This window comes from Notechis scutatus, chromosome Z (genome assembly GCF_049901735.1).
Source record: "Notechis scutatus isolate UNSWTSFEM ecotype Mainland chromosome Z, rNotScu1.2, whole genome shotgun sequence".
Classification (NCBI taxonomy): Eukaryota; Metazoa; Chordata; class Lepidosauria; order Squamata; family Elapidae; genus Notechis; species Notechis scutatus.
Genome location: NC_142025.1, coordinates 50,834,362 through 50,857,555, shown reverse-complemented (window position 1 = coordinate 50,857,555; position 23,194 = coordinate 50,834,362).

Here is a 23,194-nt window from a genome sequence, read left to right as displayed (position 1 = left end):
TAAGAAAAAATGAAGTAAAATAGACTGATATAAAAAATACAGAAACATGAGTAGGGTACTAAAATACGAAAATAGTATGTTTTTACAAGAATGTGTCAGTTCTACATATAACTTCAGTGTTTTATAAAATATATTCTCCATTGAACAGCCCTGAGTATACAGTAAACTAATGACTATACATGTGTTTATGACCTGAAGGAAATAATGTTTTGTTAAGCCCCAATATGCAGTTTTGTTGAGTATTATCTGTAAATATTAAGCCCTTGATGAGATATATAGTTGACAGTTGAATTGGATATTGCAATATCTTCTATTTCTGGTACCCCACAAACACCCATTACCTCAAGTTTGGCACTTGTGGAATCATCCTTATTTAATCATAGAATCCAGCTGCTCAAATCTCAAAGCTATCATATGGTACTATGTCAGAATTATTGCCAAATATTTTTTCTGATTGAAAAGACATTTTATTCTTGGCCAGAAACAGTGGATAAATTATATGGGGCAGCTATGTTTCTTGGGTTATTGGTATGGGTGGTATGGGGCATCTAAACTCTTTAAATATATATAATTGTGTTATATGGCATGGCTTTTGTAGAAATAATAATTTTTATAATAGTAATAATAGTATAGACAAACTAACACATAGAACTGTAATCTGTAGTGAGTCATCTAGAGAAACCCGGGATCTACTTCAGAATTCTTTGCATAGATTACAGCTCGGCTTTTAACACCATTTTGCCGGACATCCTCATCAAAAAGTTGACTGACTTGAAGTGCCCTTCTCTCACCTGTGATTGGATTAAAGACTTTCTGATAGACTGGCCACAAACAGTGAGAGCTGGGACTTTCACACCCTCCTCCCTGAAACTCAGTACGGCTCTCCTCAGGGCTGTGTACTCAGTCCCTACCTCTACTTGTACACATACGACTGCATATCTTCTAATCCATCTAACGTGATAATAAAGTTTGCAGATGATACCACGGTATTGGGATTATTACAGGAGGAGACGAATTAGCATACAGGGAAGAAGTCCAGAAGTTCTCCACATGGTGCTTAGAAAACAACTTGCATCAAAACACCAGCAAGACAAAGGAGATGGTGTTAGCAGACAGAGCACTGGAAGCAGAGAGAGGAACCTGCCCCACTCTATATCAAGGGGGGCTGTGTGCAAAGGGTCTCCTCTTTCAAATTTCTGGGAGTCCACCTTAGCTAAAATCTTGCCTGGAAAAATAACACAATCCAGGTGGTCAGGAAACTCAACAGAGACTCCATTTCCTCAGGGTATTGCAGAAATATCAGGTGGAACAATGACTGATGACTTCCTTTTACCTGTCTACAATAGAAAGTGTCCTTACATATTGTATTATAGTATGGTATGCTGGCTTCTCAGCTGTGTACAAAAAGGCATTAAAGAGGGTGATGAGCATAGCACAGAAAAATTATGGGCTGTCCCCTGACACCACTGGACGAAAACACCAGGATCCGCTGTCTTAGCAGAGTGAGGAAAATCCTCAGGGATGATTCACACCCTGGTCAGCACTTCTTTACTCTCCTACCATCAGGTAGGAGATATAGAAACATAGCCAGTCGAACTAATAGGCTGAAAAATAGCTTTTATCCCTGGGCTGTCAGATTTCTGAACACAACATAAATACCACAATTAGGTAAACACCACAATTATGATCGACTTGCAGGGCCAGCACCAAGGAGGCTTATTTCAGTTTCATTGTACACATGTTATGCACTGACAATAAATGTTTGATTGGTTGGTTGGTTGGATAGGAGACAGTTGTCACAATCAAGATGCTTGTCCTTCCACACCCAGATTTAGATAATTGGAAAGTTCAGAGTTTATGGTACATGTTGATAACATCAGTGAGATCAATTTAATAATTGATCAAAGCATTCCAGAGGAATGAGCACTGGGTGATTACATTACCCTCTTTATATTTCTTTATATTTCTCTTATCTCTGTTCCAGTACCATTGTCAATATGTATGTAATATAATGGGTGGACTTCTTCAGGGCTCTCTTCCCTGTTGGCAGGGAGCCCAGTGTAAATATTTCTAATAAAGTTTCTATCTCCAAATGTTTTGTTTTTGTTTTTAGCAATTGTTTATCTCACAGCACTGGACATATCACCTGCCTTGATGTCCTTCTAGGAGTAGGATTTTTTAAAAACCTTTCTACATAATTGTATTTGATTGATTTAACATACTGTGAATCTCTTTTCTGTTGCTTCATGTTTATGTTTATTTTTGATGAATAATTTTTTTTGTTCTTTTCTATTATAGCATTTTAATGTGCAATATTAATTTGCTTTACTTTGCAGTCTGATGAGGTATCCTGGGATCCTGTTCAGGGCAAGATAAAAATCTCATAAATATAAAAACAAACAATTTGTACTAGGAAACTATAACAATCAGAATTAAAAGCATTTTTGGTAATTGGTAAGAGCAGCCATACCTTATGATGCACTAGGAATCCTGGCTTAACAAACCTAACCTTAGCAATAAATACTAAATCATAAGATAATTATTCAAAGCTAATTTCAGATTCTGTCTTATTTGAAAACAAAGAGGTCCACCCTTTATTTTAGACATCCAAAAATTATACTTAATTATAGCTTCATAATTTGTTAATTTGTTTACTTATACACACAAGGGGAAGGATAAAGTAGATGAATTATACCACATATGCATCCCAGCTTATTAAACCTAGATGGATGGTTCAGGCAGTGATTTGAAGCACAATGATACATAACTGTAAATGTTTCTGTTATGGAATGCTAAACAGTGGAATATAAATAAGAAGAGATTTCCTAACTGTATACTCTGATTCCGAGTTTTATTATATTTGTATCATAGACATAGGATTGGTATTATTATAATTAGTGGGAATGTAAGGATTTTTTTTAGATATCCTCTAGTAGTAAGAATTTGATGTAGTCCTATAACAATGATCTTGCCTTCAATATACTGTGCAAATTTTTGCTTTTGAGGAAACAGCTGGATAGCAAACAGAGGAATTATTTCTTTCAAGGCAGAAAGGGTAGATAGAAATGAAACATTGCTTCAGCCTCTACTAGGAACCTAAACATGACCAGAATTTGCAATGGTAGAGCATAATTGTTCCAGCTATCTGTCTCTTAGGGACAATAGCTTAAGCTACTAATAGAAATTCTGTGCTATCATGCTTGTTGTATCTTTAGGTAGTGTACACATTTTTCTCCTTTATTGCGCATTTTCAGTGGTGAATGTTAATGTCACCACAACCGTAAACACAAAGAAATGGGCTTTGGAAAAGTGAGAGAGGCATATCTAGAATTTTGAAAGAATGCCAAAGATTGAGAAGTTCTGGCTGCCTAAAAATGAGAGAATGCTCCAATTGAGACTGGGTACAATGAACTTTATACACTGTAGAATTTCCTTCTTGAATAGCACAAACAGCAGTCCACTCTTTAAAAGTTAAGACCTGGCAATGTTTTCTTGCAAGTTTCAACTGCAGAAGTATTTTGAAAGGCAAATAAACTTTTGGAAAAGTTCTTTAGGACAACAAATGGTTGAACATTATTTCATAAATATGAATTGCCAAATAATCTTTTTACAACATTGCTTTAAAGTTTTTTCAAGCAGAAAGGACATTATTTAATTGACATTATCTGATCAATTTCTTTTTGCTTGATTTTCCAGCCTAGCCTATTGGTCTGTTGCCTCTTGTGAAAATCACATACAACTATTTATTTATTTATTTATTTTATTTATTTGATTTGCCAATTGTTTACAAGATAATAAGTATAAGTGTATACATGGTTGTGAATACATGAAATGGGTACATATAAGAAAAATAAAAGAAGAATAAGAGAAACAATAGGACAGGGACGGTAGGCACGTTGGTACGCTTATGCACGCCCCCTACAGGCCTCTTAGGAAAGGGGTGAGGTCAATAGTAGACAGTCTAAGGTTAAAGTTTTTGGGGTTTGGGGAAGAAACTACAGAGTCGGGTAGAGTATTCCAGACATTGACCACTCTATTGCTGAAGTCATATTTCCTGCAATCAAGTTTGGTGCGGTTAGCATTGAGTTTGTATCTATTGTGTGCTCTTGTGTTGTTATGGTTGAAGCTGAAGTATTCATTGACAGGTAGGACATTGCAATGTATGATTTTATATACCATGCTTAAATCAGACCGAAGGCAGGCGTAATTCAAGGTTTTCTAGTTCTAGAATTTCAAGTCTGGTGGCATAAGGTATTCTACAACGAGTAGAGGAGTGGAGAACTCTTCTTGTGAAATATTTCTGGACTTTCTCAATTGTGCTAATATCAGATATGTAATGTGGGTTCCAGACTGATGAACTGTATTCGAGTATTGGTCTAGCAAATGTTTTGTATGCTCTGGTTAGTAGTGTGATATTACCAGAGAAAAAGCTACGTAGGATTAGGTTAACAACTCTTAATGCCTTTTTGGCTATGTAGTTGCAGTGGGCTCTAGCACTTAGATCATTAGAGGTGAGTATTCCAAGGTCCTTTACAGAGCTTGGGTCATCAACAAGATCTTGACTATTCAGCTTGTATTTTATTTTCTGATTTTTTTTTGCCAATATGTAAGACAGAGCATTTATTTGTTGAGATTTGAAGTTGCCATTTGTTTGACCATTCTGATACATAGTCAAGATCTTTTTGTAGGGTAGCAGTATTGTCTGTGGTATTGAACAGCTTTACATCATCAGCGAAAAGAACGCAATTGCTCTTAATATGATCACAGAGGTCATTTATGTAGAGTATGAAGAGAGTTGGTCCTAGAACACTGCCTTGGGGGACACCACTTGACAGGTACAGAATTTGATAGGACGCTCCCAATTTTGACCATTTGTTGTCTGTTTGCCAGGAATGCTTCTATCCAGTTATTCAGTTGTCCAGAGATACCATAGGATTTTATTTTTAGGAGTAGTTTGTCGTGTACCACTGAATCGAAGGCTTTACAGAAGTCTATGTAGATTGCGTCTATTGCTTTGCCCTGGTCGAGTTGTGTCGTCCATATGTTTTTGCAGTGTAAGAATTGCAGATTACAGGATAGTTTTTTCTGAAACCAAATTGTTTATTGGAGAGTAGGTTGTTTGTCTCTAAGTGGAGGATGATGGATTGGTTAATAATTGATTCCATGACTTTACAGGTGACGCAGCATAAGGAGATTGGTCTGTAATTTTCAACTAGGCTTGGGTCTCCCTTTTTGAAGATGGGGATGACTGTGGCTTGTGACCATAGGTTAGGCAAGGAGCTGGTCCTGAAAGATTTTTCAAAGATTATGCTTAGAGGTTTGGCTATGGCAGTGGATAGCTTTTTAAGAAGTAGGCACATATTCCATCCGGTCCAATAGATAGAGATGGTTTTAGATTGCGTAGTGCTTTTTCAACATTGTCTTCTGTAAAATCAATATGTATTAGATCATTGTTGTTATCTGTGGTACGGCTAGGAAATACTGGGCATGATCCATTGCTGTTTACAAATACTGAGTCGAAGAATGTGTTAAAGAGGTTGGCTTTAATGGTGTCGTCGTTGCAGTCTTTACCATCAGGTCCTATCAAGGGTGGGATGGACCTTGAGTCTTTTAGTTTGTTGTTTACAAAATTGTAAAAAGCACGGTGGAATTGGTGCTTAGAAGGTTTTCCTCTTGTTTAATGTGATAATTGGTGCATTCGGTCTTTATCTGGTGGCATAAATTTTTGTATCGGCTTTTGAAATTGGCAACGTGACCAGATTTGTTTTTTCCGCCAGAGTGATCTCTTTTTGGATTGAAGTTTCCTTATTGTTATGGGTAATCTGCTTTTTTGTTTTGTTTTGGGAGTTGTTGTTGGTACATATAGTTTGATGACTCTTTTGACTTCAAGTAAAAATACGTTGTAATGGTCTTCAACAGTATTGCATCCAGTGAATAGAGATTGCCAATCAAGGGATGAGAGATCGTTGTCTATAAGATCATAGTTGCCTTTTTTGAAGTTACAATTGGGGATTACATCATTGTGGTGATTTTTGTGTGGGCGTATGTTGAGACAAAAGTCAATCATATTGTGGTCACTGCTGGAAAAGGGTTCTTTAGTTTGTATTCCGTAAATTAAATTCAAACTATTGCAGAAGATGAGATCGAGGCAGTTGTTTAGTCTAGTGTTGTTGATTACTAGTTGTTCCAGTCCCAGATTTGTAATAGCATTGTAGAAGGTTGTGTGTATGATTTCAGTTGTACATTCATTTAGGGTCCAGTCAATATGAGGTAGATTGAAATCACCAAGAAAGATAAAAGGGTATGGGCAGGATGCAGCCCATGTTAGTAATGTATTTAGCTTGTTTACATGTTCGATGTCATAATCAGGTGCTCTGTAACATAATAAGAATCGAATTGTGATATTTAAGGATAGTTCACAGATGATGGTCTCAGGAAGAGCAAGCTCCTGGGTAACTTGGATATTTTTAGATGTAAGGACTTTTTATAGAAGATAGCAACACCACCTCCTCTACGAATTTCACGATCTGATCTGTAAACATGATAGTCCAGTTACTGTGGTAATGGAGTCAGGGAGAGATGCATTGAGCCATGTTTCACAGACAAATATAATGTCAAATTTAGCCATATTTAGTAGGAGGAAAAATTCAGGTATTTTATTCACGAGGCTTCTTGCATTGAGTAGTTTGCATTTAAGGCCAGTAGTAGTTGGAATTGAGGGTAGTTAGGGGCGTGCATGCCTAGTCTTGGGTGATGGTGGATCGGTTGAGGTAGGGTTGTGGTTGAGGGTTAAAGCCGAGTTGCGGGTTGTGTGGCTTACTTTTGATACAGTCAGCATGGTAGTCAATGTACAGGTCCTTCTCTCCATTGTCTAGACGTTTTTTGAGTTCAGTGCGGAGTACACGGGAGCGTGTACTATTAATTAGTTATGATTTTTCTTAATACCTGAAAATCAAACAAAGTTAACAACATGTTGACCTAACTCTATTTGTTGCTGTAACATGCATATTAATGTCAATACAAAAAGAAGTATTATTTTGTATATACATAAGCATTTTAAATGTTAGAATTTATAAATTTAGCTTTAAAGTGATGTGGCATATTATTAAAAAAGTGCTTGGTTCCCATGTTATGTTTTTCTCATTCATTCATGTGATATTTAATCTCACTATTTGTAGGATGTGACTCTATCATCTAGTTAATTTTTATGCTTCTTCTTCAAGTCATTGGCTACTGCTTGCCTGGACAGGAAATGGGATTTCTTTACAATGTGAGGGAATGACATGAGAAATTAATACCAGCCTGTCAGGTTTTGTGGCAACTAGGGCCAAGGGATCCTGAGATAAAAATGTACATTTCTAGAATAACAGAGCTCTGTAGCAGGGGTGGGCTGCTACTGGTTCATTCCGGTTCGGCCGAACCCTTAACTAACTGATAGCTAAATTTTATGGCTGGTTTGGTGAACCAGGAAATCCCACCCCTGGTTGTCCCCTCCCACCCCTCCCTGCCCCTCCCAGGAGTCTCCAAGTGGCCCATTTTGGATCCCAGGTAAATAAAGGGCCTGTGCAGAGGCTTTGGGGGGGTGAAAAATGGTCTCCCAGTTTCTGGACTCAGGGGACCTCCGGAGCCCAGGGAGGCTACTTTCAGCCTCCCGGAGGCTTGAGGAAAGTCTCTGGAGCCCGGGCAGGGTGAAAAATGGGCCTCCTGGAAGTTCGGGAAGGCTGGAAACAGACCTGTTTCCAGCCTCCAGAGAGCCTCCAGAGCCCGGGGGGCCTGTTTTTGCCCTCCCAGGGGCTGGTGGAAAATCTCCGGAGCCTGGGGAATGTGAAGACACAACACCTCCCCCACGTGTTGTGGTGCAGGAAGCTGAGAAGGCCTTGCCCACCATGGCCACGCCCACCCAGCATCTGGGCAGAGAAGTGGTTGCTAACATTTTTGAAGCCCACCCCTGCTCTATAGGTATCATAAATAAATACCGTAGATGGTTTTAGAAAGGTGTGGATAAAGTCAAGTTTCTTTTGAATCACTTCAGTACTGCTTTGTATAAAATTGATTTCACTGATAATTCATGATTAGTTCAGCTCTTCACATTGTAAAGAAGTTAACTGTGAAAAAGCCATTTTCACATTTTTGTCACATCTTCCACATTGTACATTTTATGGCTCCTGGGCAAGGATTATATTTATTCTTTAGTTTCTCTTCTTCATATAATGTCACATTCAATTCATAAGAGCAATGGTTAGAATGCAGTACTGCAGGCTATTTCTGCTGACTGTGGGCTGCCTGCATTTTGGCAGTTCGATTCTGACTGGCTCAAGGTTGACTCAGCCTTCCACTGCCAGAAAATGGAGATTTATGTAAATATTCATATTTAATCTATAATATTTATATAGTTATATTGTATACTCAAAAATGTATAACTTATCTCCTCTTATGGTTATGGAATATAGAGTACAGTACATAGACTATAATTATATAAATTCTTCTCTGATTTTTTTTAAAAAATATATGTACTTAGTGTTAATATGATATTCTTTTTCTTTTTTTTTGAACCATCGACCTATATACATGAATCACTTTTTATTAATATTAGTGAGGCACTGTGAATTAGTATTACTAATACTATGAATAACTGTCAAGTATTAATTGTATGTATTGTATTTATTGTACTGTCAAGAAAATGATGTTGAAAGATATTGACACATCTTCTATTATAGAAATTTTTGTAAACTTTTTAATATTTTGAATTTCAATAAAGAATTTTAAAAAAAGGTTGACTCAGCCTTTCATCCTTCCTAGGTTGGTAAAATGAGGACCCAGATTGTTGGGTATGCCTAACTCTGTAAACCACTTAGAGAAGGCTGCAAAGCACTGTGAAGTAGTATATAAATCCAAGTGCTATCGCTATTGGAATGATTGGGTAGCTATCACTTAACATTGTTATCTATTGATTTTGTATACTAGCCCTTCAGCACCAAACATTAGAAAATCAAAAGACTAATTCCTAGAATTTTAAACATACAAACATTCTTTTTTACCATGGAAATTTCAAATATTTTATTATATTGTGTTGAACAAATGGGGTATGTATCCCCAATAGACAGAGCAGGTATAACATGTTTAGAATTTGCATGGATATTTGTTTGAGGTGGAAAAATACAGTTGTAATAACTTTTTTTAAAGTAGCTTTACATTTTCATTTATTCACCAATAAATAAAACTCTTGTTTTGATTAAAGAGTGTGTTCAAAACAGCTAATAGAAACTATGGAGAACAAAGACAGGTTATTAAATATATATTTAATAATGAAATCCCTTGAATTTCCAATAAATTGTCCTCTGTTAATATGAATATTTTCAGAATAATCATTCCTGAAAATCTTAGTGTTCAACTGCTTAGGCTTTCAAGCTTGAAACCAGCACCTTAAATTATGAAAATAATTCACCATAACTCATCATGAAAGTCTATGCTTTGAGTGGAGAAGATCCCAGTTCAGTTCCAAATTGTCCCAGTTAAAAAGATTTTTGTGGACTTTGAAAGTTATTGTTTGGTATTCATAAATAGAATTACAGAATAACAGAATTGGAAGGGACATCTGAGGTCTTCCAGTCCCACCCCCTGCTCAAGCAGGAGACCCTATACCAGGGGTCCCTTCCAATTCTGTTATTCTGTAATTCTACTTATGAATACCAAACAATAACTCTCAAAGTCCACAAACGCTCAAAGAGCCATTTGGACCCATTTCCCACAGGAAAAAAAAAATACTGAGAGACACAAAATCTGGGTGGGCGTGGCCAACTCAATGTCACTCACTTGCACCCAGTCACATGACCCCCTAGCCACACCTAACCAGCCACAAAACCCTTCTCTGTCTATGTCTCCCCCTCTCCCCCTCTCTCTGTATCTCTCTATGTCTCTCCCCTTCTCCCTCTCTATCTCCCACCCTCTCTCCCACTTCTCTCTATATCTCTCTCTATATATATCTCACCCCTCTCTGTCTCTCTCCCCCCTCTCTCTCTCCCCTCACCTTATTTCTCTCTTTCTCTCCCCTCTCCCCCTCTCCTCTGTCTCTGTATCTCTTTCTGTGTCTCTCTCTCTCCACCCGCTCTCCCCCTCTCACCCTCTCTCTGTCTCTGTCTCTCCCCCTCTCTGTCTCTGTCTCTCTGTCTGTCTGTCTGTCTGTCTGTCTGTCTGTCTCTGTCTCTCTCTCTCTCTCTCTGTATGTGTGTGTGTGTGTGTGTGTGTGTGTATATATATATATATATATATATATATATATATGTATATGTATATGTATATGTATATGTATATACACATACATACATACATACACCTATATCTCCCTCTCTCTCCCTCCCCTCCGTCTCTCTGGAAGCTGAGGCTTAGACAAGCCAGCAAGCTCTCCTTGGGGCTCATCGTTACTCCTTTTATTTCTTTTCTTTTTTAAAAAATCTGGGCTGTCTGAGGTACGAGTGCCAGCACATTGGAGGCTTCCCTTTGGGCGATCTTCCTTCCCCTCCATTCTCCTCTCATGACCCTCTGGCTAGCTGTGGCAGGGCTGGGAGGGTGCACATGCATGAGGAGACCCTCCTTAAGTAAGTGGCAGGGCACAGGAAAGATGTGTGTGGGGTGGGTGGCTGTTCACTGTTCCCTTTTCTTGCTGCCCAGAGCTTCTGAAAGCCACACCTGGGTGCTGCAGGCCCACCTCCCTTTTTGACATCCCCTCCTCCCAGATCCCATTCCCACCCCACCAGCCCTCGGGTTAGCGAGGCTGGCATCAGTTGTGGCAGGGTTGGACCAGTTTCTCAGGGTGAAGAGCAAGTCTTGGGGTGGAGAGCATCTCCCAAGTGACTGAGGCATGCCCAGCACCAACAATGACCGGAAGAAGCTCCAGCAAGAGTGAGCTGCCGGAGAATCAGCCCCAGCCAGTTTTCCATCCCCCGCAGTCACCCTTACCTTCTCAGGCCAGGCAAGGGAGGGGAGGGTGAGGGTGAGGGGCAGGGCCAGCCAGTGATGGGACAGGGAGCCACAGAAGAGGGCCCAAAGAGCTACATGACACCTGCCTTATACCATTCTGGACAAATGGCTATCCAATCTCTTCTTAAAAACCTCCAGTGTTCAAACACTCACAACTTCTGGAGGCAACTTGTTCTACAGATTAATTGTTTTAATTTACTAGAAATTTAATTCTAGGTTGGATCTCTCCTTGATAACCAAAATGTCTTCTTCAAATATACCACATTTTCTGTCCTACTGATTTTCTTAAATATTATTTTAAATAAAATAAATACAAAGAAAGCTAGCACACTGCAAAACAAATAATCAGTTTTTTTATTATCATAATTAACTGCACAAAGATCTATCAAAAGAAGCCAGCTAGTCTTTTGCTAAAGAAATATTTTGTGCCTGGTCAGGTCACTAAGGTAATCTCTCCCCCCCAAAAAAAAAATCACATTTCCTATGAAATCTGTTTTGTGATTTTACACAATATATATTTTAAAGTTCAAAAAGTTCAAAAAGGTTGCCTGCCCCTGGAAAGCAATGATGAGAAAGATAAATAAATAAATAAGATAAATAAATGTTCTGTCTGTTCCTGTAAAGGTACAATGACTATATGTCTATTTTAAAGGATAGTTCTTTATTTCAGAAAGCTGAAATAAAGAACTATCCTTCAGATTTATTTATTTTCATAAGCCACTTTTATGGTTTAGTTTAGCCATTTAACTTGAACCATGCAAATGATACCAGTTAATGCACAGCTTTTCATATTCATGTGAAAAATATGTACACTGAATTGCTTTCTTAAAATAAAACTTCATATATTATTTGAGTTTAGACGTCTTGATTCAAATATGCATTTTTGTAAAGTTTTCCTTTATTTTGCTCTTGAATTTTCCTTTGCAAAACAAAGTTACAAACATAAACATTTTAATATTATTATCCTTATGAACTTCTTTCAGATTTGCCCCATTTTCAGGTTTGTCTTTTATGTTTTCCAAGAACGATGACCTTTTTTTGCCACAATTGCTAAGTGAATCACTGCAGTTGTTAAGTTAATAATATGGTTGTTAAGTGAATCTGGCTTCCCCATTGACTTTGCTTGCCAGAAGATTGCAAAAGATGACTACATGATTCTGCCACACTGTAACCGTCATAAATACATGACGGTTGCCAACTGTCCAAATTTTGATTACATGATTGTAGAGATGCTATAATAGTTATAAGTGTGAAAAATGATCATAAATAACTTTTGTAGTGCTGTTGTAACTTCAAATGGTCACTAAATGAATGGTTGTATGTTGAGGATTTCCTGTAATTATTTTCCAGCTATTTTTAGAATTCTGGCATTCCTATTATTTTTCTTATAAAGCCAAATTACCTCTATACCTAACCAGAAACTTTCTATTAAAATAAGACTGAAAAAAACTTTTAAAATACTAAAGTATTTTGCTGTAATACAATATTGAAAAGCTTGCCTATTTTTAGAGAGCTGTTAAGGTTAAAGATAATTCAAGAGTGTATTTTAGATGGGGAACAAAAATGTTCCTTGTTTTTCTCTTTTTCTGATATAATCCCACAGTTTTTTATGCAGTTTTTTTAATAGTGTGAAAAAAATAATAGCAAGAGTATACTAATTATTGGTTTGGTAGAGCTGAAACTGGCACAGCTGGCAGATGGGTATTTTAATGCATTTCTAAATTAAGCAAAGCGATTTAAAGAAAACATCAGGCATAAATCCAATCTGTTAGAGGCAAGAAAATGAAGTCTTTATTTGTGCTCAGATACCTGAAGGTTTATCAAACTGTAGTAGCTGTTTGAAATGAAGTATGAGTTTCCAAAGTGTTCTACAGATAATTTGCCTTTGGAATGTTTCATAACAATATAATATAGATAGAACTTCAACTCTCTGGCAAGGAATGGGACAACTCACTTCAACCAACTCATCATGCTCAATTCACCATGGCAAGTTGCCACAGGACAACTCTCCAAAGGAAAATCCAACAATTCAATTTAATTATTTAAAATAGTTAAAAATCATTTTAATTTTTGTCATTCACATTTCATTTTGTCCCTCTTTTGACATTCTTTAATTATTCTATTCCTCTGTTTTGATATTAGTATAACTCTTGTCTTGTGGTGCATTGGCCATGGCAAATTGTCCCATGGTGAGTTGTCCCATGTGGTAAGTTGTTGTAGACCCCTCTGGCATGCTGGCTGGGAATCCACAAATCTTAAAGTTGCTTAGGTTCAGAAATACTTATATAGTGGAATGGCACTTCTTTCTAGCCTTATCCATTGTTGCCTTCTTTCTCCCCATATAGAATTCATAAGAGGCCATATGAATTCTATATGACTGTAGCCACCATTTTAATTAATAAGGCTCCACAGCAAGAAGCAAACAAACAAAACAAGGGATTTCTCAAGGAAATAAAATAATTGATCAATCTGTAATTGTACTATTATTATTTTTAACTGAACTTGGTTGTAAATCTTAACTGCATACATTCTCTTCTGTTTTCCTGTTGTTTTTTGTTTAATAATTTAAATAACATCACATATAATACAAATAAGCTGTGTTTACTTTCACAGCACACCAGGCAATTGTAAGCAACCTTGAATATACAGAAAGGCAAAGTATAAATTCAATGATAAATAAATAAAATTAGAAAAAGGAATTAATTCCACTTTTCTAATTGTGCTAAATTGTCTACTTTGAAAACCGTTTGCCATATCCAAAGATAGTCAATTACAGATGATATATAATTGGGAAGAAGTTTAAAACTGAAAGTGTGATAGCTGTATTATTTAAGTATTCTCCCAAGATTATTGCGTGCTGCATGAGAAAAAATAGGTATATCATCTTGACCTTTGAAAGGTATGTGGAGTTCATATCTGCAGCTTCAGAATTTTTAACTAATATTGTTACTTGAGCTATTCTGGTTGGGATGCAAACATATCTGATAGGAATAAGCTGGAAAAATCATACTATCTCTGGATGTAGGGAATATTATTACAATACAAAGTATCCAGGTTTTGTACAGTATGATTAGCAGATGGCTCAACTTGATTTGTAACAGATCTGCATGGCCATCTGAACTGGACTTAGTATAGATTGCTATTATAAATATTTTTTTTCTTTTATATTCAGCTGAGCTTAATACTCCATCTCTCAGACACATTCAAATGCTACAGAACAACAATCCAGAATTGACTATATAGATGTAATAGTATTGGACATTATCTAGAGGGCCTCATAGCATGTTTACTGAAGAAAAAAAGTCATTCTTATTTCCAATTTAATTTTAAGGTTCATGTGCTATCATCATCTCTGTGTGGATAACATTACGTTGTATTCCTGCCTTCATATCTAGAAAAAGTATAAATCAACCTTTTCCCTCATTGCAGACTATCCTATTCACAGCCAGAATTGGCCATTACATTTGGAAAGTGCTAGATGGAAGATGAAGAATTATTTGCCTGGTTGCATGGTTTAAATACTTCTGTTATTTCTGTTGTTTTGGACAGAACTCGCTGAACCATAGGCCTTTAAAATTTCAATTTCTATACACATCAGTAACACAGTGACACAGTAACATCAGTAACCTATATGGTTACCTGCCACCTCTCCCTTCTTCTGTCCCATCCCTCATTAAAGGGGAAGACGTAAGAAAAAAAACCTGGGCATGAGCTTTCTTTGGGTGAGGCGCTGCCGCAGAGAGGAAGGGGTCAATCAGTTTTCCAAGGCACTCAAAGGCCAGACAAGGAATAATGGATGGAAACTGACCAAGGAGAGATTTAACCTGGAAATAAGGAGAAACTTTCTGACAGTGAGAACAATCAACCAATAGAACAACTTGCCCTCGGAGGTTGTGGGAGCGCCATCAGTTGAGACTTTCAAGAAGAGATTGGACTGCCATTTGTCAGAAATGGTGTAAGGTCTCCCGCTTGGATGGGGTGTTGGACTAAATTACCTATAAGGTCCCTTCCAACTCTGATGATCTGTTATCTGTTATCTTTCTGATGTGGAAAAATCTCAGAAGGTTCTCTTTAGAATAGAATAGAGTAGAATAACAGAGTTGGAAGGGATCTTGGAGGTCTTCTAGTCCAACCCCCTGTTTAGGCAGGAAACTCCATACCATTTCAGATAAATGATTATCCAATCTCTTCTTAAAAACTTCCAGTATTGGATAATTTACAAATTCTGGAGGTAAGTTGTTCCACTAATTAATTGTTTTAATTTTCAGGAATTTTCTCCTTAGTTCTAGGTTGCTTCTATCCTTGATTAGTTTTCACCCATTGCTTCTTGTCCTGCTCTCGGGTGCTTTGGAGAATAGTTTGACTACGTCTTCTTTGTTGCAGCCCCTGAGATATTGGAATACTGCTATCATGTCCCCTAATTCTAGTTTCATCAAACTAGATATACCCAATTCCAGCAGCTGTTCTTTATATGTTTTAGCCTCCAGTCCCCTAATCATCTTCGTTGCTCTTCTCTGCACTCTTTCTAGAGTCTCAACATCTTTTTTACATCGTGGCAACCAAAACTGGATGCAGTATTCCAAGTGTGGCCTTACCAAGGCATTATAAAGTGGTATTAACACTTCACGTGGTCTTGATTCTATCCCTCTGTTTATGCAACCTAAAACTTTGTTGATTTTTTTGGCAGTTGCTGCACGCTCCTGGCTCATATTTAAATGATTGTGTACAGTGGAAATTAGTAGACGAATTGAGATGGAGCTCAGGCGGAGTAGCAGAAATCTGCCTATCATTAATTTCTACCTACACATACACAAACTGTGTAGCTCCCCAGGCTACCAACTATACCAGGTGCTTACATCTAAATTTAAGGGTAGTTCCATGGGCTTGGACACTCTTCTCTGGTCATTAACCAAATAACCCATTGACTGAGAAGCAAGTATTCTCTTGGATCTCAGTCTCCAGGCCATATCAACTTATCCTTTATTTATTTTTTCTTTGTATTCTAAACATAGAATTCTGCTTCTGGATTGCTGATTTCAGAAGTCATTTAATAAACTCTGGCTGACAAAGAGAAAAGAAGCAGCCATCAGAATCCACACAGAATTCTTAAACCAAGATTTCAACTTTATATGTCACAGTGATGCTCAGATTTGTTTCCACTGACAACTCATTAAGCATACCAGATGGTTGGTATGTTTGTGGGCAGCTTTGCAGTTTGGGGTTTTAAGTGAGCAATTAGAAATTTGAACAGTGACAAATTTTAGGTTTAAACCTCTATTTAGCAGTTGAAGTGGTGTGGGTGGTCTTGAGCAATTTATTATATTTCAGTCTAAATGAATCTTTCACATTACTGTAAATGTATGTTGAGTCACCAGTATGTAGTAGGAAATTTGGGGAAAATATGCTTTAAAAAAAGAAATTATTTTAAGGTATTGAAAGATTAAGCAAATATTTCAATGTTGCCTTTGACTGCCAACATTTTTGAAGAGAACTAGAACTTTAGCAATAATTTAAAAACTATGGAAGAACAATAATTTTGTTAGAGCCAACCAAGAATATCACACACAAAAAACAGTAATATACAAATTATCCAGATTTGTTTATCATGCTGTTAAATAGAATTGGAGGGTAGGTGAGGAACAACAACAACTTTGTAATGTTACAGTGACATTTCCAGATGGAACTAGGGTTTAATTGCATCTAGGAACAGTTTCACGCTCACAGGCTTCATTTTTAACTTTTAATGTAAACAGCTTTTAGCTTGTATCAAAACAATAACAATTAGAGGTCATCCATTTTTTAAAAATATAACATTTAGTGTTTGATCCCTCTACATTGGAACCATGAAATTCCTTTTGAGGCAGAAAATAGGAGAGCAGAGCAACATGTGATGGAGATAATAACCAGTAAAAAGTAGAAGTCTGATGCATCTGTTAAATGATGTCTTTTAAGCAATTCAAATGGCAACAATGAGATATCAGAAATGCATTCTGTGAAGTACAAAGAGCTTCTCAATAAATATTAAAATGCAGATTGAATTAATATCCCTGAAGTTATAGCTTCATTAATAACTCTGTATTACAAATGTGTAGCTTGAAACAGTTGATATTGTTCAGAATTCATTGTTAACCCCATCAATCAATTACTTGCTCTAAATTAATGCTGTTCAAAGCTTTAGTTAGGCTTTTGTGATATTGAAAGTTTTACATTAAGGTCTAGTTGGGCAATTTACAGAAAGAAAGTGAAAAATGAATGGAAATGGATCTCATCTCTGGAATAGGGGACAGAATAAGCCATTGGTCTAATTTGGTATGTCTCTACCTTACAACATACACTTGGGGATGAAGGTGACTTGAGTCAGATCAGCTGCAATAACCATTAGGAGAACAGAGTCTAGAAACACCTACATTGTTCTGTGGTTGCTTTATAAGACATGCAGCAAAAAAACCCAGTCAGTGATTGACTGTAAAGGCTTTGGCACCAAATGGGTTTGGAATGGCATGGTTGGTAACATTGTCTATATTACAGGGGTGTCAAACATGCGGCCTGCGGGCCAGATGTATCACGTGATGGCCACCCCACCCCACCCCATTTTAGCAAAGGAGAAAACAGTTGTGATACGTCACATGACGACAACGTGATGCCACGAGTTGACACCCCTGGTCTATAAGAAACATAATAAAAATTTTATTGATTTATTTTTTATTTGTCAATTGCTTACAAGATAATAGGTATAAGTAAAAACATAGTTATGAATACATGGATACATATAAGAAAAATAAAAAATATATAAAAGAAACAATAGGACAGAGATGGTAGGCACATTGGTGCGCTTATGCATCCCCCTTACAGACCTCTTAGGAAAGGGGTGAGGTCAATAATAGACATTCTAAGGTTAAAGTTTTGGGGGTTTGGGAAAAAAACACAGAGTCAGGTAGAGTATTCCAGACATTGACCACTCTGTTGCTGAAGTCGTATGTTGAAAGAGTTCTTAAGCTGTTAGTATAACAAACTTTATAGTGATTTAAGATTTTAAAGGGATGAAGTATAACCAAGCTAGATGAGAACTGTCCACCAAACCTGATGGCAGAAGTAACTGTGACTATTACTGTTCAAGCACATTCTCATTATTGGTGAGACAGGGAAGTAACAACATGTTCTTTCTTTCAGCCTTCCATATGTCCCATGGTTATTTGAACAACCCTTAACTTGTGTATGTTCAAAATTCAGTAATTACAAGAATCAAACTTTTACAGGATGTGCAAAATCTTCTATCTATGGTTAAAACAGCTGAGGGTAATGTGACAATGCTTTGCAATCTATACCAGCTCTCTTTGGATTTTCTGTTTGCCAATCAACCGTATGTTATTTGAAGTCACTATTCTTCCTCCAGTTCTTTTAGCAACAATTTGGCAAACTTATTTTCAAGCTTTATATATAAGTGAGATTTACACAATGCTAAGATTAATCTAGGGGAAGCCTCGATTGTCTAATTTTAGCTGTTGAAATGCACACAGCAATTAGACAATTAAATCTTCCAAACAGCCCCAGGTCTGGATTTAAATCCACCTGAACTGATAGGAAATCTTCCAACATATGGGCTCCAGGATAGGTGTCACATTTTACTTACATCAATAATACAGCTTCCATCCTAGAGCCTGGAGCACAGCCATAAATATTCCTATTTGGAATAAGAAAGAGAAAGAGAATCCTGCCAATTATTGGCAACTGAGTTTGCTTAGAATAATTAGTAAGATCTATGCTTTATTGGAGGTCACTGGTCTGGCAGAAGAAAACCTTCAAGCAGAAGAAGAGGCAGGCTGCATTGTGCTAAATTAAGGCTGAATATTCTCCAATTTAGATGAAAAATATACATAGTCATCCAAATCACTCCTTTTGCCTTGTTTGTAGCTTTCAAGAAGGCAACTCTTTGGAAGAAACTAAAAGCATCTACATTGATAGATGATCATACTATTAAATGCACTTCATAAGAACCCCAGTTTGAGTGTGAGATGCATTGTAGCCAAGCACCTTTCACATTTGATGCCAATAGGAGTGTTTTTTGGCCTCCACACTTTTCATTACTACAATAATGTGATAGTAGATGCATTAAGCAAGAAAGAGTCTCTTCCAGAACTGGCTAAACTCTAGTGCTGTACGTGGACAATACTGTCTTACCATCGTAGGCTCTGATAGGTCTTAGAAGTAGTGGAAACATTGGCCCAGAAACACTAACAACAGATTAACTATTAATCTATTTATTTATTTTTAAAATAATAAGAGAAAAAGAAAAAGGATCAAAACACAAAGATAATTATTACAATGTAAATGCAGACATTCTTAAATATGCTTTAAACTGCTTTAAAAATGAAAAAAACACACGAAATAATAAGAAAAACAAGAAAATGAAACAAAGTCTAATATTAAAACAAAACAAAATCTAATTATTAAAATAACAGTTAAAATTCTCTACATACTAACGTAATATAGATATTATTCAAATACATATATATTTATTTTTATTTTTTTTGAGACAAATTTTATTAATTTTAAAGACAAACAAAACATCATTAAACATTAAAAAACATAAAACCTCTTTCCATTATAAATTTTTACAAGGCAGATAAAACATTATTTTATACAACATAATTCTAATTTATCCCATTTCCATATGGACACATAAATATCTTTTAACAAATTTCTCATTATTTCTCTTTACTCTTATTCAATTACAATTTCTTTTCTATATTTATCCATTTTATAGTCATCATATTCATATTTCCTCTGACTTGTTTACAATTATTCTCATCTGACATTCCTCCAAGGTTTTATTAATTCTCAAACAAACATAAACACACAAAACACAAAAACATAAAACTTCTTTTAGAAAGTGGCTTGGCCCCAGATTACCTCTCTTTATACGGACTTCAATTAAATTCATGCTCATCTTATATATCGTTACCTATCTTATTTACCATTCTATATCTTCTATATAACTTCTCCCCACTTTTCACTCTTCTTAATTCTATTTTATTTATTTCATCTTAATTTAAATCATTATACTTGTATCTTTTGTCCATTCTTTTCCAATTATCCATTTATCTCATTCCCTATAATAATAATAAAAAAATTTCTCCTGAAATCACTAATCGAAGTATGATGTCTTTCTATCGTTCCCCTAAATTGACATTTAAAATAACACCTAGTTCCCAATCTGATTCTGCTTAGTACATTCTACCTACTAAATTTTAAGAAAAAGAGAGAATAGTAAATCTATAAAATAATTAAGTACAAAATTAAATATTAAATCTTATAACATTCCAATTATCTATTTCAAAAACAAATGCTGCAATAATAAGTTTATAATAACATCAACACAATAGTCAATTAAACTCTATAATTGAACTAAATATTTTAAACATTCCCTTTAATATTTTATTGTCTTAAAATCTATCATTATTAAGCATTTTAATATTTTAATCATTTATTAAATCTTATAAAATTCTAATTTTCTATTTCTAATACAAATACTACAATACTATCTTATGTACTTTACAGAATCTTTTTTTTTTAAATTATACATTACTCTTTATCCCTAAAAAAAAATTGCTTTTTCCCATCTTGTTTCATACCTTTGCGGCTTTTTCCCTCTTTCCCTTCCTTTCTTATCCCACCTGGCCTTTTACCCCGCTTCTCCTAACCTCCGCCTTTTTAGCTTCCCCTCTCTGTTGTATTCCTCTTTTCTTTTGCTTTCTAACATTGTATTGATTTTGCATCTTATTTTTTCTCTTTCTTGGGTGTTTTTTAGGTCTTAAGTCCTTCATTTTCCTTCCTCTCTTTCTCCTTTCTTTCTTAATCAAACTTTTTGATTCATTAAAGATGGCTTCTTCTTCTTCTTCTTCTTCTTCTTCTTCTTCTTCTTCTTCTTCTTCTTCTTCTTCTTCTTCTTCTTCTTCTTCTTCTTCTTCTTCTTCTTCTTCTTCTTCTTCTTCTTCCTCCTCCTCCTCCTCCTCCATCAGTTGTTGTGTTTGCTGATAAATAGCAAGCGCCATTTCTAAAAAGTGAAAGGCTTCTCCCAAAGCGTCCTTGACTTCTTTCTTTGTTTTTCCATATTCCTTTCTTAGTTCATCAACAGATAAAGCCATTATAAACCTTTTCTTCTTCTTTTTTCCCCTTCTTCTTCTTCTTAAAACAACCAAGATGTTTCAAAACTTAAAACAGTTCCCCAAAGTCCCAGAGTCATCAAGCAGTCCAAACAGAGCACAAAGTTCTTCCCTTTACACTTTCTCTTCCTGGGGTAATATCAATTAAAAAAAGAACCCAGTCTGTATTTTAAAGCCTTATTGCAATTAACTTCTAGTCTCAAAATCTTCAAAGCATCTCCTCCAACAAGGTCTTAATATAAATTTTGTTTGTCCTCTCCTTCCCACTTGTAACAAAGAGCTTTAAATTTTTACCTTCTATAAAAAAGCAGGTTTTCAATGTCCGTTTGTTAACTCCGTGAGGGAAGGAGAGTAAACTTTCCTTTCAGCACTTCCATTCGCCGCTGTAAAATCTCCTCTGGAAACAAAGTATCGTTCAAAAATCATGGTTTTCAGGATGTTAGATGTATCTTAAGATCCCGGTTCAGCCAAAGAACTTTCACTTCAAAACTTCCTCCTTCTTCCTCCTGCACAATCTTGTCTAGCTGCCGGCTTCTTTGTGGCGGCCATTACTGACCGCCGCTCTCCACCGCCTTGAGAAAAGGGGTTTTACCGGCTGGGGGTCTACGATACCCCAAACCCCTATCCGGATCCCCTGTCTTCGGCTGCCTCTACGGGGCAGCCTTATCCTCCAGACCCGTCGGGATCAGAGGCACCAAGACAGCTAGCGCAACAGGGATCGCGCAGGATCGCGAATCCCTGCCACCGCCGAAGCCTGGCAAACCGGAAGTCATTTATTTCTGTTACAGTTATAGAACTTTCATTCTTTTTTAACCTGCTGTATTTCATATAAATAAATTCCATATATCATTATACTTGCCCATACAAAATCTGTGCCTACAGGCTACCTGCCCATAGGGGATAAGATCTTCAATTCAACTGAGCAAATAGGACCATACATTTATCTTTCTAATATTGCAGTATCAATCTTTTGTCCACAGTAAGAACACAAAGAACCCTATTTATGTTGTCCAGTTGTCATACAGTATGCCATGTAATAGGTATATATTTCAAGAGAACATTATCCTCTGGAAATTGTAGGTGTTGTCATACAATCATATTTATATAGTTCACTATTTTCTCTCAAAATTTAGTAAGTATATGACATTGTAAAAACATGTATTTTAAAGAAACATGCCTTTATTACATCTTCAATAAAATGCTGTCTTAGATACGTCTCTATACAAATGTACTGGAGTCCGACACAATGTCTGTATTATTTTTGTTGCATATTTTAATGTTCATTGATATTCTTGCTATAGAAGTTAAGATGTTCTTCCATTGTTTTGGCATATGCTTTTCTATGGAATTTGGCTAAATCCAGATGTCAAATACTGGACAGTTAAATGTCAAATACTGGACATTTCAGGTAGCATAATGTATTGCTAATGCTGTTCTACATTTTGTAGCAATCAAAACAGGACTAGCTAGACATTGACTGAAAGCTTTCTTTAAATCCAAGATTTGGTACAAGTTATCTTATCAAATACTTGAAAACTCTCAAAAATGACAAATTGAATAAATTATACTTCTCCAGCGAGATGCTTATATATCTGGGACAAATTCAGGCAATACAATTATAAACAAAATATACCAAGATGTCACTTATAGGTCAATTGAAGCATAAGATATTTCATATTAAACTAGTATTATATTTGCCTTTAAACTCTTACTATTTGTTTGCTTTTTAACCATCAGCAACATTGGAAAGTAAATATTGCAAAATCCACTATACTGAAATACTTTGTTGTTACAAAATGGGAGTATCAAATCATGGAATGATATCTTTCTCTAATGCAATTAGAGTGCAGTGAATTAGTTATTAACACCTCTTCTTATTCCATTTCTAGGCCAGACAGAAGAATTGTATATATAGCTTCTTTGGGCAATTAAACTGCTCAAGTTTTGTTTCTGTAAACCACTTAGTTGAGGTGGATTTAACAAACAAATAAACAATAAATAAATATTCCAAGATAACTCTGGCTGTTATAGAGTGGGCATGAGTAGCCTGTATA